Raw genomic sequence first — 13,426 nt, forward strand, 5'->3', positions numbered from 1 at the left:
TAGAGGTAAGGTATGAGCTATACCCACCCCCCATGGGTTTCTAAACCCCATACCTTATGGGTTTGAGGTATGGGTTTAAAGTTTTGAAATAAGTTAAACAAACACTAGGTATGGGTTTTGTTCATTCCAAACCCATACCTCATACCTAAAACTAGTGAACCAAACACCCCCTAATTGAGTTTTCATTTCTGATTTTGGCGCTATTTAAAAATTATAAGTAAAAAATCTTTTGAATATTTTTTTATTATGAAGGGTCTTGTTTGATTCGTGTTATTATGTGCATCACGAAAATTAAACTTTTATAAACTTTACTAATACTTGATTAAAGATGTTGATAATACAAAATGTGCATTAACGTACATGAAGAGTAGAAATGAAAAGTCTATTGAGGGACGAATGGAGTACTTTTTAAGATGGATCCCAACTTAGCAAGAATATTTTTTATTAGGAAAAATTAACACTAGAGTCCCAATTAGAGATGGCAGTGGGTAATGGACCCTACCCGGATCCATGGATCCAGATCCATTTTTGACGGATCTGGATCCTCAAATTTTGGACCCTATGGATCCGGGTAGTATCTGGATCCTCCTTAAAAAAAAAGGGATCTGGATCGCGTCCTAAATAATTACCCAGATCCAGACCCATTTACCCGTTTTTATAATATTATTATAATTTAATATTATATTTTCATAATTTTAGTTATTACATGTAAAATGGATCTTCGCTTGAATTTCGGATTTGTTCTAATTAATGTGTGATTTTTGTGCGAATTCACTGGATAGTTAAGTTCGAAAATTGGGTTGATAACTAATCTACAGTTTGATAATTGAATAGTTGTAGGTAGTTGCAATTGTTATTTTTCAAAAATTAAATGTATTTTTTGGTTGATATTAGATGACTTTATTGTTTAAAATCTTTTAATTATTGTGAAAATTAGGGTAGTTTGAAGACAATAAGCAAGGATCCGTTTTGGATCCGTTTAGGACCCGGATCCGTAGGATCCATATGGAAATGGATCTGGATCCTCATTCTTATTACCCAATGGATCCGGGTAAGATATGGATCCTTGCCTAAAAAACGGATCTGAATCTGGATCCTAGAGGACCCTGTCCAGATCCTACCCATTGCCATCTCTAGTCCCAACTAGAACTGGGCATGAGTTGGGTCTAAAATAGGTCCTACTAAACCTAGACCCAAACCCCCAATTTGAATTTAAACTCAAATCCGCCCCAAACCCACAAGATCTAGAAAAGTCGACCTTTATCCTAATTCAACGGGTCCGGCGAGTCCTGGATCCAGAGAAGAACACAAATTTATTAGCGGGTTACGATTATTTTTTTAAACCTGCAAATATTTTTAAAACAATGTGGCCCATGCCACATTTCGAAACTCACCATCCACTTTTAGGTTTTGTTGGGCCCAAAGAGTAATCGGCTCCAGCCCCATGTGAGAATAAAGAGGAGTTAAGGCCCATATAACTTGAGTTAAGGGGCATGAACCAAGAACAAAGTTTGGCAAAGTAATCAATTGATGAAAGGGGATGGAACTACTATTTTTCAAATCAAAATACCTTTTTTTAGGGTGTAAATATCCAAATAATCTCTCTAATTCTAACTTTTTAATTAGGAAATTGGTCTACACATGAACTAAAATGTCAACTAAATAATAACTTATATAATCATCATCTCATTTATAGTGTAATGGTTTTCCTTTCTTTATTACCCGTTCACACACATGGCCACGAAAAAGTTATAAATATATACTCCTACTCGTCTTTTCTTAATTGTATATCTTTTTAGAGGCAATGTTTTATTTAAAACACTATAAAATCAAAAAAATTAAATATCTTTATGGCACATGATATGTGATAATAATACTCTCCCTCATTTATTACTTAGATCTCCATTTGGTTTTAAATGGCAAAAGATGTTTTCACCTTTTCAGTATTCATTTTTTTAACAATCCGTCTTGTGTGGATCCGGTTCACATTACAAATAGTGTGGATTAGGTCTACACACGTGTCCCACTACAAACTAGTGACTCCCGTTTTCCAAAATTCGCGTGATTTTCTCTCTCTTCAATAAGATTCTCTCGCCCTAAAATTTTAACAAAAACAGTTGTTCAGAACAAACATACACTATATCATTTTAAAATACACTATATCATGTCAAAATACATTATCATGTCAAACACTATAACGATCTATTATGATAATTTTGTGTAATATACAAATAAACTACACTATAACATTTTAAAATATACTATATTATGTCAAAACACACTATATCATGCAACACTATCATGTCAAAAAACACAGCAAAACACTATCATGTCAAAATATACTATAACATTTCAAAATACACTATATCACGTCAATATACACTATAACATGCAACATTATCATGCCAAAAAACTCAGCAAAACACTATAATTTTATAATACACTATATCATTTTAAAATACACAGTAACATGCAACACTAAAACTCACGTGAGATGGATAAGGTGTACACTAAGTTAGTGTGCACCGGGTTCATATTAGTTTTTTTTTTTAATCTTTTACCCTATAAGATTTTGTAATATTGGTTGTCTAATATAGATAGATTCCAAGGATTAAAAATCTTTAGTCTTAATTAATTTAATTTTAATTAAATAATAAAATATTGCCTATTTATTAGAATTTTTTCCTTGAATAATGCAAATGTGGGTTTTAATTCCCAAAACATGCCAAAAAAATATTTTTTTTTTTTGTTTTCATCCCAAATAAACCGCTACTGTGAGTAGCGGTTTATATACATAAAACGCTATCTCAAGTAGCGGTTTACCTGGGCAAAATGTTGCAAGCACATATCAGACTTGATTAATGAACCGCTACTTGAAGTAGCGGTTTACACGACAACAACAATTTTTTTTTTTGTAAACCGCTACTTCAAGTAGCGGTTTTACTTAAGTTGAAAAAAAAAAATTCTCGTGTGCCGTCCTACGTGACGGTACGCAGGGAATTTTTTTTTTTTTTGGGCATATTTTGGGAATTAAAACCCACTTTTACATTATCCAAGGAAAAAATTTCTATTTATTAAGTTGCATTGATTTCATTAATTTCCCGTAACATTATATTGTTTGAAATAGTAATTGTGCCACCTCTGCTAGTCAAAAAACAAATGGGAGACAATTAAATGGATTATATAATTAACAACACCTTGGAAGAAAATGCAAACGTTTGAATGATAAAACATAGATAATTCTACAGTATCTCCTATTCTTCGTATATCATGACGATGCTAAAATAGAAAAAACGCACACATGAATGTCCTAATTAAGTACGTGATTTTATTAGGTAATTTGTTGAAATAAAATGAAGATGGGAGAGAAAAATTGACGCTCATTTGATGTGGGCTCGATCGCTTGGTATATATTTCAACAATCAACAGTCAATCAAATTCATCATGACTGACATTAAAAATGAAGCTAATTAAGGATTATGTCAATAGGTCATCCATGATACTATCAAATGAACTACTATTCAATTGGATTTTAATTATCCATTTATTATTTCTCTCCTCATCAATTAATTAAGTATCATGTTGATAGGTCTACCATGATATTATTAGATGAACTACTATTCAATTGGAATTTAGTTATCTATTTATATTTCCCTGATATCAATGATTTTGAGCTGTATTTTGTGGAAATATTCCTCTATATGACATTACCACAAATGGAAAATGAAGTTTTTGCAAGTTTGAGTTGGGTCAAATCGGATATCTCTATTATATATGAGTTCTAAAGTACCTGATATTTACGTAAAGTTATAAAGATATCCTTAAAATACAAACTCAACTCTGTTATTTTTTTATATAAAAAAGCACATCAACACCCCAATGTTGCTGAGAAACTATTTCTAACTCCCTTCCCTTTAATTAACCTAAACTATTATGCAAATTCAACTTTTATCATTTTTTTTGAAAAAAAAACATTATTAGATTAATTACTTTGAAATTTCATTATTGTTGCACTATTTGGATGTTTGCTAAATGTATATGTCAAATTTTTATTTCGATGAACTTTTTGAACAATTTTTCTTATATATTATTTGAGGTTATTAGATATGACGTAATTTGACTTTATTTTTCAATTTTTGCATCCATCACGTGCATATAAAACTAATATTTCAAACAGTGTAACATGCATGCCTGCTGATCAATGTGTTTGACATTTAAGAATTATTGTTTTAATTTTTAAAACTCCGTTGGACAAATTTTTGACTTTTGAACAAGTGGCCAAGACGCCAAGTGTATTCACAGGATCTCATGAGATCATGGTTTTGCTCAATTCATTGCAATTTCCATATTGGCTTGGATTTTGGTGTATATAATATCAGAAACGTTTAACAATCCTTCGTACTCCTACTTGTCAGGAGTAGGTTGAGAAACATTTATATTTTATCATGATGTTGTGGTCTCGTGGACTTGCATATTTTGCTATCAACCTTCGAAGATTATTATTAACTTCTTTTTTCTCTCCATATATAATTCGGTTTTGTTATTCATAGCCCTTAGGGCTATGCATAAAAAATAGCAAATTTGTATAATAAATACATATTTAACATTCCAATGGAATCTATTATGTCATCATTCAAAGCAATAATTAAACCTTAGCATTTAATACTCATCAAGTTGTTTGAATAATAATTACTTATGAGTTGTTAACCACTCAAATTAACATAATGCATCTCTCTAAAAATTAAACACAATGGAATTGCAAGAAACTCACGGATTATAGCAGTATTGATATTAGATTGAAACCAAACCATTATACAGAGTTAAGGAGCTACATAATTCTACTACAAAAATATTTTTTGCTGCCAAATTGAGTTCTTTCATAGTATACATATAACAGCACTATATGAAACAAACAAAAGAAGAATAATTCTACTGCAGCCACTTGACTCTATTTAACAAAAAGATCATCCAGCTCATTTGTAATTACAATATCCGATGTTTTTAAGTTTTTCAATCACCTGTCAAGGTTGTGAAAATTTGATTAGGAATTAGGATAAAAGTAAAATAATTCAAACATGAACTTTTTTTTTTTTTGAAAGAATTCAAACATCAATTTAGAAATAAGTAGTATTACCTAAAACTTTAAAGTGAAGACTGGATTTATTCCTAAATCACCGGTTGTTTTCTTGAGCCTTTTTTGTGAGGTAGATGAAGCACCATCTTCCATTCCACTGAAGCCAAAAATATTGTCCTTACTAGGACAAGTAGGTTTCGTATGACCCGGTTGTTTACATATGGAGCAACATTTAGTCTTCTTCCCCAATTCTTTCCCACCCTTCTCACGCCGCTTTTTGGGACGCCCTTTTGTTTTTGATTTAGGGGGTAAATACACATTATTTATAGCTTCATTATCCATGATATTAGATTCTTCTTCCATCATAAGGTCATCTCTTCCTTGAACAATGATAGAGGTATGACCATTTTGAACTTCGCAAATACTTTGCAAAACTTCATTATGAACAACACTAGTGGCATCCAAGGCCCCATCTTGAACAGCACAAGTAGTTTCTAACGCATTTCGGTACCATCGTATAGGTAAGTAAAATGACGGGATCTTAAAACAATCTCTATGGAAGAAGACTCGAAGAATGTGACGACAAAGAATACCCCAAAATTCAAAATTTTTGCAACTACATGATGTTGTTAGTCCATCCCAAAAAACAGTATGATTTTTAGGAGTTTCCCCTTGAAAATATCTCACAATGAATGTATTACCTTGGTCACAGATGATCGAGTATTGACTCGCTCTTAAAAATTCTTCTTGAAACTTTTTGAAAGCAAATGGAGTAAGAAATTCAAAGGCTTGTTCCTCTAGTGGCGACTTTGATTTCACAGGAACTGGTCTAAGAATGGCACTCAAATTATTATACAATCGTCCCTGGGCAATTTCCAAAACAGCACTATCAACCTGCAAGTTTGTATATCACAAGGGAATAAAGCTCTAATCTTGCTGTATGAATGTAGATACATACTAAGACATAAGAATATAAACTAAAAAAATACTTGTTTCACAAAATCTGTTAAGCTTATATGAGATGAAACAAACTTTTTGATAAATGCATTTATAGACTCTGATCTTCCCGTGGTTATCATCCCTCCAAAAAAATGATCACGGAGATAAGCCGGTGCCCAAAAAATCTCACATTGTGCAAACCTTGAATATGTTTATTCTCTTGTAAGTTGTACTTATGAACCATCAAATTCCACTTGCTTTCAAACTCTTCTAGTATAGTTATCTTATAGACCTCATAAAAATCAGCACACCAATCTTGATAGGACGTACGAAGAAGTGCCACAAACCAACAACTAAACTTTGAGGTTATATGCCATATACAAAAGCTATGCTTCGTAGTTGGCAATTCGCATGCTATTGCTTCTGACATCCAAGGATCTTGATCGGTTATGATCGTCTTTGGTGGCTTTTTCATCATAGTGACAAACGTCTACTTTATTCAAATCATAGGGATTATTTGGAATTAGTAAGTATATATATGATTATTGCACTGAAGGAGATAAAATAAAAGTAAAATAGGTCGGTATATAAAATGAAGTAAAATAGGTAATGTCTAGTTTACAAGGCTTACCTTCATCAACCACTTGAAAGTACATGTTTTTTCGTTGCGAAGGAGAGCACAACCAAATAAAATAGTCTTCCCATGATTATCGACACCAACAAAAATTGCACAAGGCATGTCATACGCATTCACTTTGTAAGTGGTATCAAACACGACCACATCACCATACTTTTGGTACAATTCAAAGCTTTGAGCTTGACACCAAAACAAATGCTCAAGCCTCCTGTCATCGTCCATTGTGTATGCATATTGAAACAAACTATTGTGTTCTTTTGCAGATTGCATATATATTAAAAGGTTCTTAACATCATCATCTCCAAGCATCCTCTTAACTTTAACAAAAAGATTACGTATATCTCTGTCAATAAATGATAACTGCCCATGTGCGACATTTTTCTCAAGCTCCATGACCCGAATGATTTGTCTTATAGAAAGTCCAGCTTCTCTATACAATAAAATTTGTTTTTCTTCATCTTCAGTAATTGTACGATTGGCGGTAGAAGACGCATTTCTTCAAACGACAACAGTTCGTGATTATGCTCTTTGACAAACTTTGTGACATGCCATTCTTCTGGAAATATATCACAACACCTTTTCAAAATTATACGCATATGTGCCTTGCAACCACATCTAAAAGACTCCTTTTGTCTTTGAGATTTGGACAAATCAACAACTTTTGAAGGCTTTTTCCCTCCACGATGGCAATAAAAGTCACGTCTTATTGTCCTTCCATGTTTAGTGTTCGAGCGATCTTTGTGAACAACATAACCATGTCGTTTTGCATAGTTGTTATAATATACATATGCCTCTTCTTGACTCCCAAATGTCTGCCCAAGAAACGGTTCATATTCATCCTCCTCCATAAGGGGATCATTTAAGTCAAAGTCGAGCATTAGCACAATCTGTACACGAAATAAACTTTTCAATAAACACATATATACATTGGTCCAAGATTTCTATAATCCCACATATATGTTTATTGTACAAGCATAAAATGCTAATCTTCAAAGAAAAAAGCTTTTTTAAAAAAAAATTGTATGAGTTCAAAATAAGTTGAAAAATAAGCAAACATTTCATCAAACAAGTTGTGGGCAAAAAGATAACAACAACTTCTTCTTAATTAATTCCAAAATATGAATTATGATGGTCAATTAATCAACAAAAACTCATATATATGATCAGATTTAGGTAGGAATACTTACCTTTATGTTCCACTAAACGATTCTCTAAAGCTTGCTCAATTGTATTTCATCCATAAGCAATAGATAGAGTAGAGAATAAAACTTTGTTTTATATTTCTTAGGAGAGTAAGGAAAATGAACAGAGAGTAATGGAAGATAAATGAACAGAGAGTATTTGGCGCCAAAGTTGTGAAACGGAATTGCGCCATGCCGTCATGGTTAATTATTACGTAAGTAGGAGCTTGGGTAATTGGAGTTTTAACGGGCAGGTGAAATTTATTGGTTTCTTTTTTCTTTTTAGTGAGCTACTTATTTCTTATGGGAAATAGGAAAGAATCTAAGCAAATATTAATTCTTATATGTAGCCCTAAGGGCTACATATAACATTTGCCTTTCAAATAATGTTGCAATCACAAAATCCAACATAGACCAAGTCCCTAAAAAGTAAAAACCATACTTTACACATCCAAATCCGCTTTCACATACTCCCTCTTTCTCAATTTAGTTGCTACTTTTGCTTTATCACAGTTTACGAGATGCAACTTCAAACACCAATATTTTGAGTTACATATATCAAAAAATTATAAAAAATTATATATTTGAAAAATACAAATTGGGACGAATCAAATAAGATCCAGCATGACTATGTTTTTTCTTATGTATATGAAGTAAAAGATAGTCAAAGTTATGACGTGAATAGTGTCTATGGTCAAAATGTAGCAACTAAATTGGGACAGATGGAGTAAGTTACACTTTTTCGGTATTAAACTAGTTATCAGGTTCGGATTATGTCACGAGTAGGGAAAATTTTATTTTATTAATATTGTACTTTACAATGTTAACACTAAATACAACTTGGTATAGTAGTTAAAATTTTAGCACATATGAACTTAAGGTCACGAGATCAAATCTTATACTATGCAATTACTAAAAAAAATTTATTGTACATGGATTACATAAAGTAAAACACTCCTATGAAGAGCGTGTCGTTCCTTGCTTACGAACGTCTTTTAATATATTTATATAGATATATAGATTAGTGTCTAATACCTAAACAAGCCAACAATAATATGACCGCATAACAATGGTCACTTAACAAAGTAAAAAGATGTTATGTCATGTATGGATACGCATCAATAAGCTAGCTTATTGAGGATCAAGTTGATAAAAAAAATGGATCAATTTAGTAAGATACGAGAATTGAATGTGCATATTTGTTGAAACTAAATATGCATATTTTAGTCTTCAAGCTAAAAGTTATTAATTTTTCTTGACAAAAATATGCATCTTCTAAAAATTTGATTAAAGTGTGTACTTTAAAAGCTGAAAAGTTATTGGCCAAATTTGACGACGTATGTAATTTGACTAAAAGTGTCTTATAGGGTGTTTTCAAAATAATAATTAAATAAATATTGTTTGAAAGTTTGACTTAAAATTACTATTTTATTAATTGGTATGATAACATTTTCAGTACGAACTATAGTTAGAATTACTTTGCTAAATTAAGTCAAATGGAATTACCAGGGTTGTTAAGTAGCTAAACTTGCTATAAATAGAGATATTAAGGTTGTTGATTATGATTACATAAACATTTATACAAATATATTAAAAGATGTTTCTATTAAAGGAACGGTGCCACGTGGCACTCTGCTCATGCTTCTAATACACATCTTCATAATTTCATTTAAAAATATTAACAATATGTAGTTACTATATGATTCGAACACATGAACATTGAAATAAAATGTGAGTGTTTAATCACTAATTCAGTACAATTTCAATGCTTAATGTTTTAAAGTAAAACATAATAAGTCTTATAATTATATGTAATCATAAAGAAAAAAAAACAAGTTTTTTGATCTCCAACACTTTTATTAATTAAATAATATTTTCTTACCCTAATTCCATTGAAGTTGCTATTTTCATCTCCAATTTTTTAGAACTTTTTATAAATTATCATGCTATAACGTTCATTTTTCAAGTTTGCACAAGACAAAATATTAAGAAAAGCTAATAAAATCAAGTATAAGATTTATAAATAATATATTTGATAATTATAATTGACCCATGACGTCGATCGGACCAAAATACTAGGTCAGGTGGAAGGCTCAACTTGAGATAGCAACTCAAGCTGGGAACGGGTTAAGACTTGCGATAATCTCGCACAGTAAATCTATGTCTCAGTATTATTTGAACTTTCCAGATGATGTAGAAATGAAGGTTTGAAGTTAGCAAAACGATTCATCTTCAGAATGATGTCCTAATCTGCAAGATATAGTCAAACTATTTTGCTCTCGAAGTTTCTAGATAGCGTAATATTTCTATTTCAAGTTTTATGGGTAATTTGTACTCCCTTTGTCCCATAATATAGTGATTACTTCATTTTTGGTGGGTCAAACTTTAAATTTTTTGACCGAATATTCTCATTTGTATATATAAAAAAACTTATTCACGTGTGATCTTGTTAGATTCGTCTCAATGTGTAGTTTCATAATATCAACTTTTTATACTTTTTATTAATACAGAATTGAAAATATCAAAGGTCAAATTTACGTCTTGGAGACCGTGTAAAAAAGAAACAAGCACTATATTATGGGACAGAGGGATTATTATGTTTGAGAATAAGGTTGTTGGTTGTAAGGCCCAGGGACGGAGGTAGACTTAACGAAGCCCCGTGCAATATCTAAAAATTGGACCCTCGATCATAATTATATAATTATATAATTATATAATTATATAATTATATATATATATATATATATATATATATATATATATATATATATATATATATATATATATATATATATATATATATATATATATATAAAACAGCTATTTTATTAACCCAAAATATCAGTTCATCCCTTCAACTTCTCTTGAAAGAGGGCTATTTGATTTTGTAAAAATGAAAATAGTAATTTAGCAATAAATTCTGTGATGAGAATTTAATGAAATTTTGAACTGCTTTGGATAATTGTGTAATTTGAATTGGGTTTTTGGATGAGAAAATTTTGGGAACAGGATGAACATTGTGAATGACTGAATGTGGAAGAAGCTTCGTACATATCAAAGTAAGGAGGAAAGATGCCTCGGTTGTCGTGTGAATTAAAATAATGAAAATAATAAATTGGGCCCTTAAAAATAGGTTAATGAGATTAGAACCTATGACCTAATGCATATGAGGCCCTTTCATTACCACTAGTCCATTTTAATTTACTTTGTATAATAAATCAACGATATAATAAAAAATACTATTTGAGGCCTTTTTATTTGGAGGCACGGTGCGGTCGCCCACCCCGCACATGCCTAGAACCGCCCCTGGTAAGACCCTCCTTCCGCTCATGTAATACGAGTTCCATAATTACCTCTCTTCAAAAAAAAAAAAAAAAAACTCCAATTCCTCCTTTTCTTGTAAGGGAATTATCCTTATCTTTTTAAAAAATTGTTTTACAACTAAAAGTCTACAAACTCCTTCGAAATCTAGTCTATACAAATATATTAAAAGGCGTTCCTAAACAAGGAACGGTGCCACATGACACTCTCCCTAAGGGAGTTTTAGTTCATATAATCCATGTACAATAAAAAAAAATAGAAATTGAATAGTACTCCCTCCGTTTCATTTTAATCTACACACTTTGACATTTTACACTATTCACAAATTGCACTTTGACCTTTGTTTGTGATTTATACGTGAATAAAAACATAGTCATGTGGGATCTTGTTAGATTTGTCTTAGTATGTATTTTATTAATATGTACTTTTTATAATTTTTACAAATACAAAACTAATGATATATGTCCTCAAAATTTTGCATTGGCATGCGTGAAAAGTGTAAGTGTGTAGATTAATATGAAACGGATGGAGTATAAGTTTTGATCCCACAACCTCAAGTTCATATACTAAAGTTTTAACCACTAGACCAAATTGTATTTAGTACTATCATTTTAAATTACAATATTGATAAATGAAAATTTCCTTATCTGGGACATAGCCGGGACCTAAAAACTAGTTGTTTTTACAAATTAGTGTAATACTACTATGAATTATGGTATCAATCTTTAACGAAAAATTTATATTATTGTTAACAAGCAAGTGTTGATTATAATGTATATTTAGGTCAAATAATAATAACAATAATGACATTTATCACGCGACACTCTTCCCCGTCCAATTATCCTTCCAATTATCCACACTAGTTGCATATGCACGCGATGCATGCGTCGATCATCTTATGTAGTTATATACAAATGAACATTTTTTTTATCTAAATTTTTTTATAGTGATGTAAATTATTGATTTTCTTTTGTAGATGCTATTATCTTTTAAAATTAAAGGTGAATGATTTTTAACTGTTCAATTCTGTCACTGTAAAATTTGGTCGATAATTTATTAATTTTCTTTTCAGCGACTTTAGTATAGTTTTTTAACAATTATAAGTATTAATAAACCATATTGTTTAAACTTTGTAAATATGAAATATTATGTTATCACATATATTGCTAACTCTTTGTAGTTGAAGATTCTAATTGATTTCATGAATTGATTGTGTCAATCTAGTTTTTCAAGTTATTAATGGTATTGCATATTCCATTTTTGACCTACTCATATGGCAAATTTCATTGAATCTCAATTTTCAATTTTTTATAAAAAGAAAAATATTGTTTTAAATTATTAAAGGGTATTTTAGTCACTTCAAAAAAGGACACCACACCTCCTCCTTTGGCTTATATAATAGAGATTTTATGTCAACCTCATGCAACTTTAAAATACACATATTATCAATGTATACAAAATCCCCGAAATCCACCATTACAAGTATGCATGGTTGAAAGAAAATCTATACAAATATATCTATACTAATATATTAAAAGGCGTGCGCAATTCAGAAATGGTGCCACGTGACGCTCTCCCTAGGGAGTTTTGGTTCATGTAATCAATGTACAATAAAAAAAATTAGAAATTGCATAGTATAGGTTTTGATTCCGTGACCTCAAGTTCATGAACTAAAGTTTCAACCACAAGACCAAGTTGTATTTAGTGCTATCATATCAAAATACAATATTAATAAATAAAATTTTTCTTACCCGGGGCATAGCTAGCTCGGGCCTAATAACTAGTATTATATTAAAAGGCGTGCGAGAACAAGAAACTGTGCCACGTGGCGCTCTCCCTAGGGACTTTTAGTTCATGTAATCCATGTACAATAAAAAAAATTAAGAAATTGCATAGTATAGGGTTTGATCCCGAGACCTCAAGTACATATACTAAAGTTTTAACCACTAAGCTAAGTTGTATTTAGTATTATTATCATAAAGTATTATATTAATAAATAAAATTTTTTCTTACCCGGGGAATAGCCCGGGCCTAATAACTAGTTATATTAACTATATCAAGTACAGAGTATATTATTATTGATAATAGCAGGGCCGTCTCATAAATTTAGGGGCCCTATGCTAAAATAAAATTATAAAGATTAATTTTTTGGTGAATAAAAGAGCCGGAAGAGTTATAAATGGGCCTTTTTGGAGAATAGGAGAAGAAGAAGAAAAACACCAAATAGCTATTAATCTCTTTATATTTATAATAACATTTATGTTTTCTTTTTTT

The 13,426-nt window shown here is 30.9% G+C and overlaps 1 pseudogene; it reads right to left on the bottom strand.

Moving 5' to 3' along the window:
- Positions 1 to 5,134: 5,134 nt before the first annotated feature.
- Positions 5,135 to 8,056, bottom strand: LOC104905032 (protein FAR1-RELATED SEQUENCE 11-like; annotated as a pseudogene).
- Between the last annotated feature and the right edge of the window lie 5,370 nt (positions 8,057 to 13,426).

Source organism: Beta vulgaris, chromosome 9 (assembly GCF_026745355.1).
Source record: "Beta vulgaris subsp. vulgaris cultivar EL10 chromosome 9, EL10.2, whole genome shotgun sequence".
Classification (NCBI taxonomy): domain Eukaryota; kingdom Viridiplantae; phylum Streptophyta; class Magnoliopsida; order Caryophyllales; family Amaranthaceae; genus Beta; species Beta vulgaris.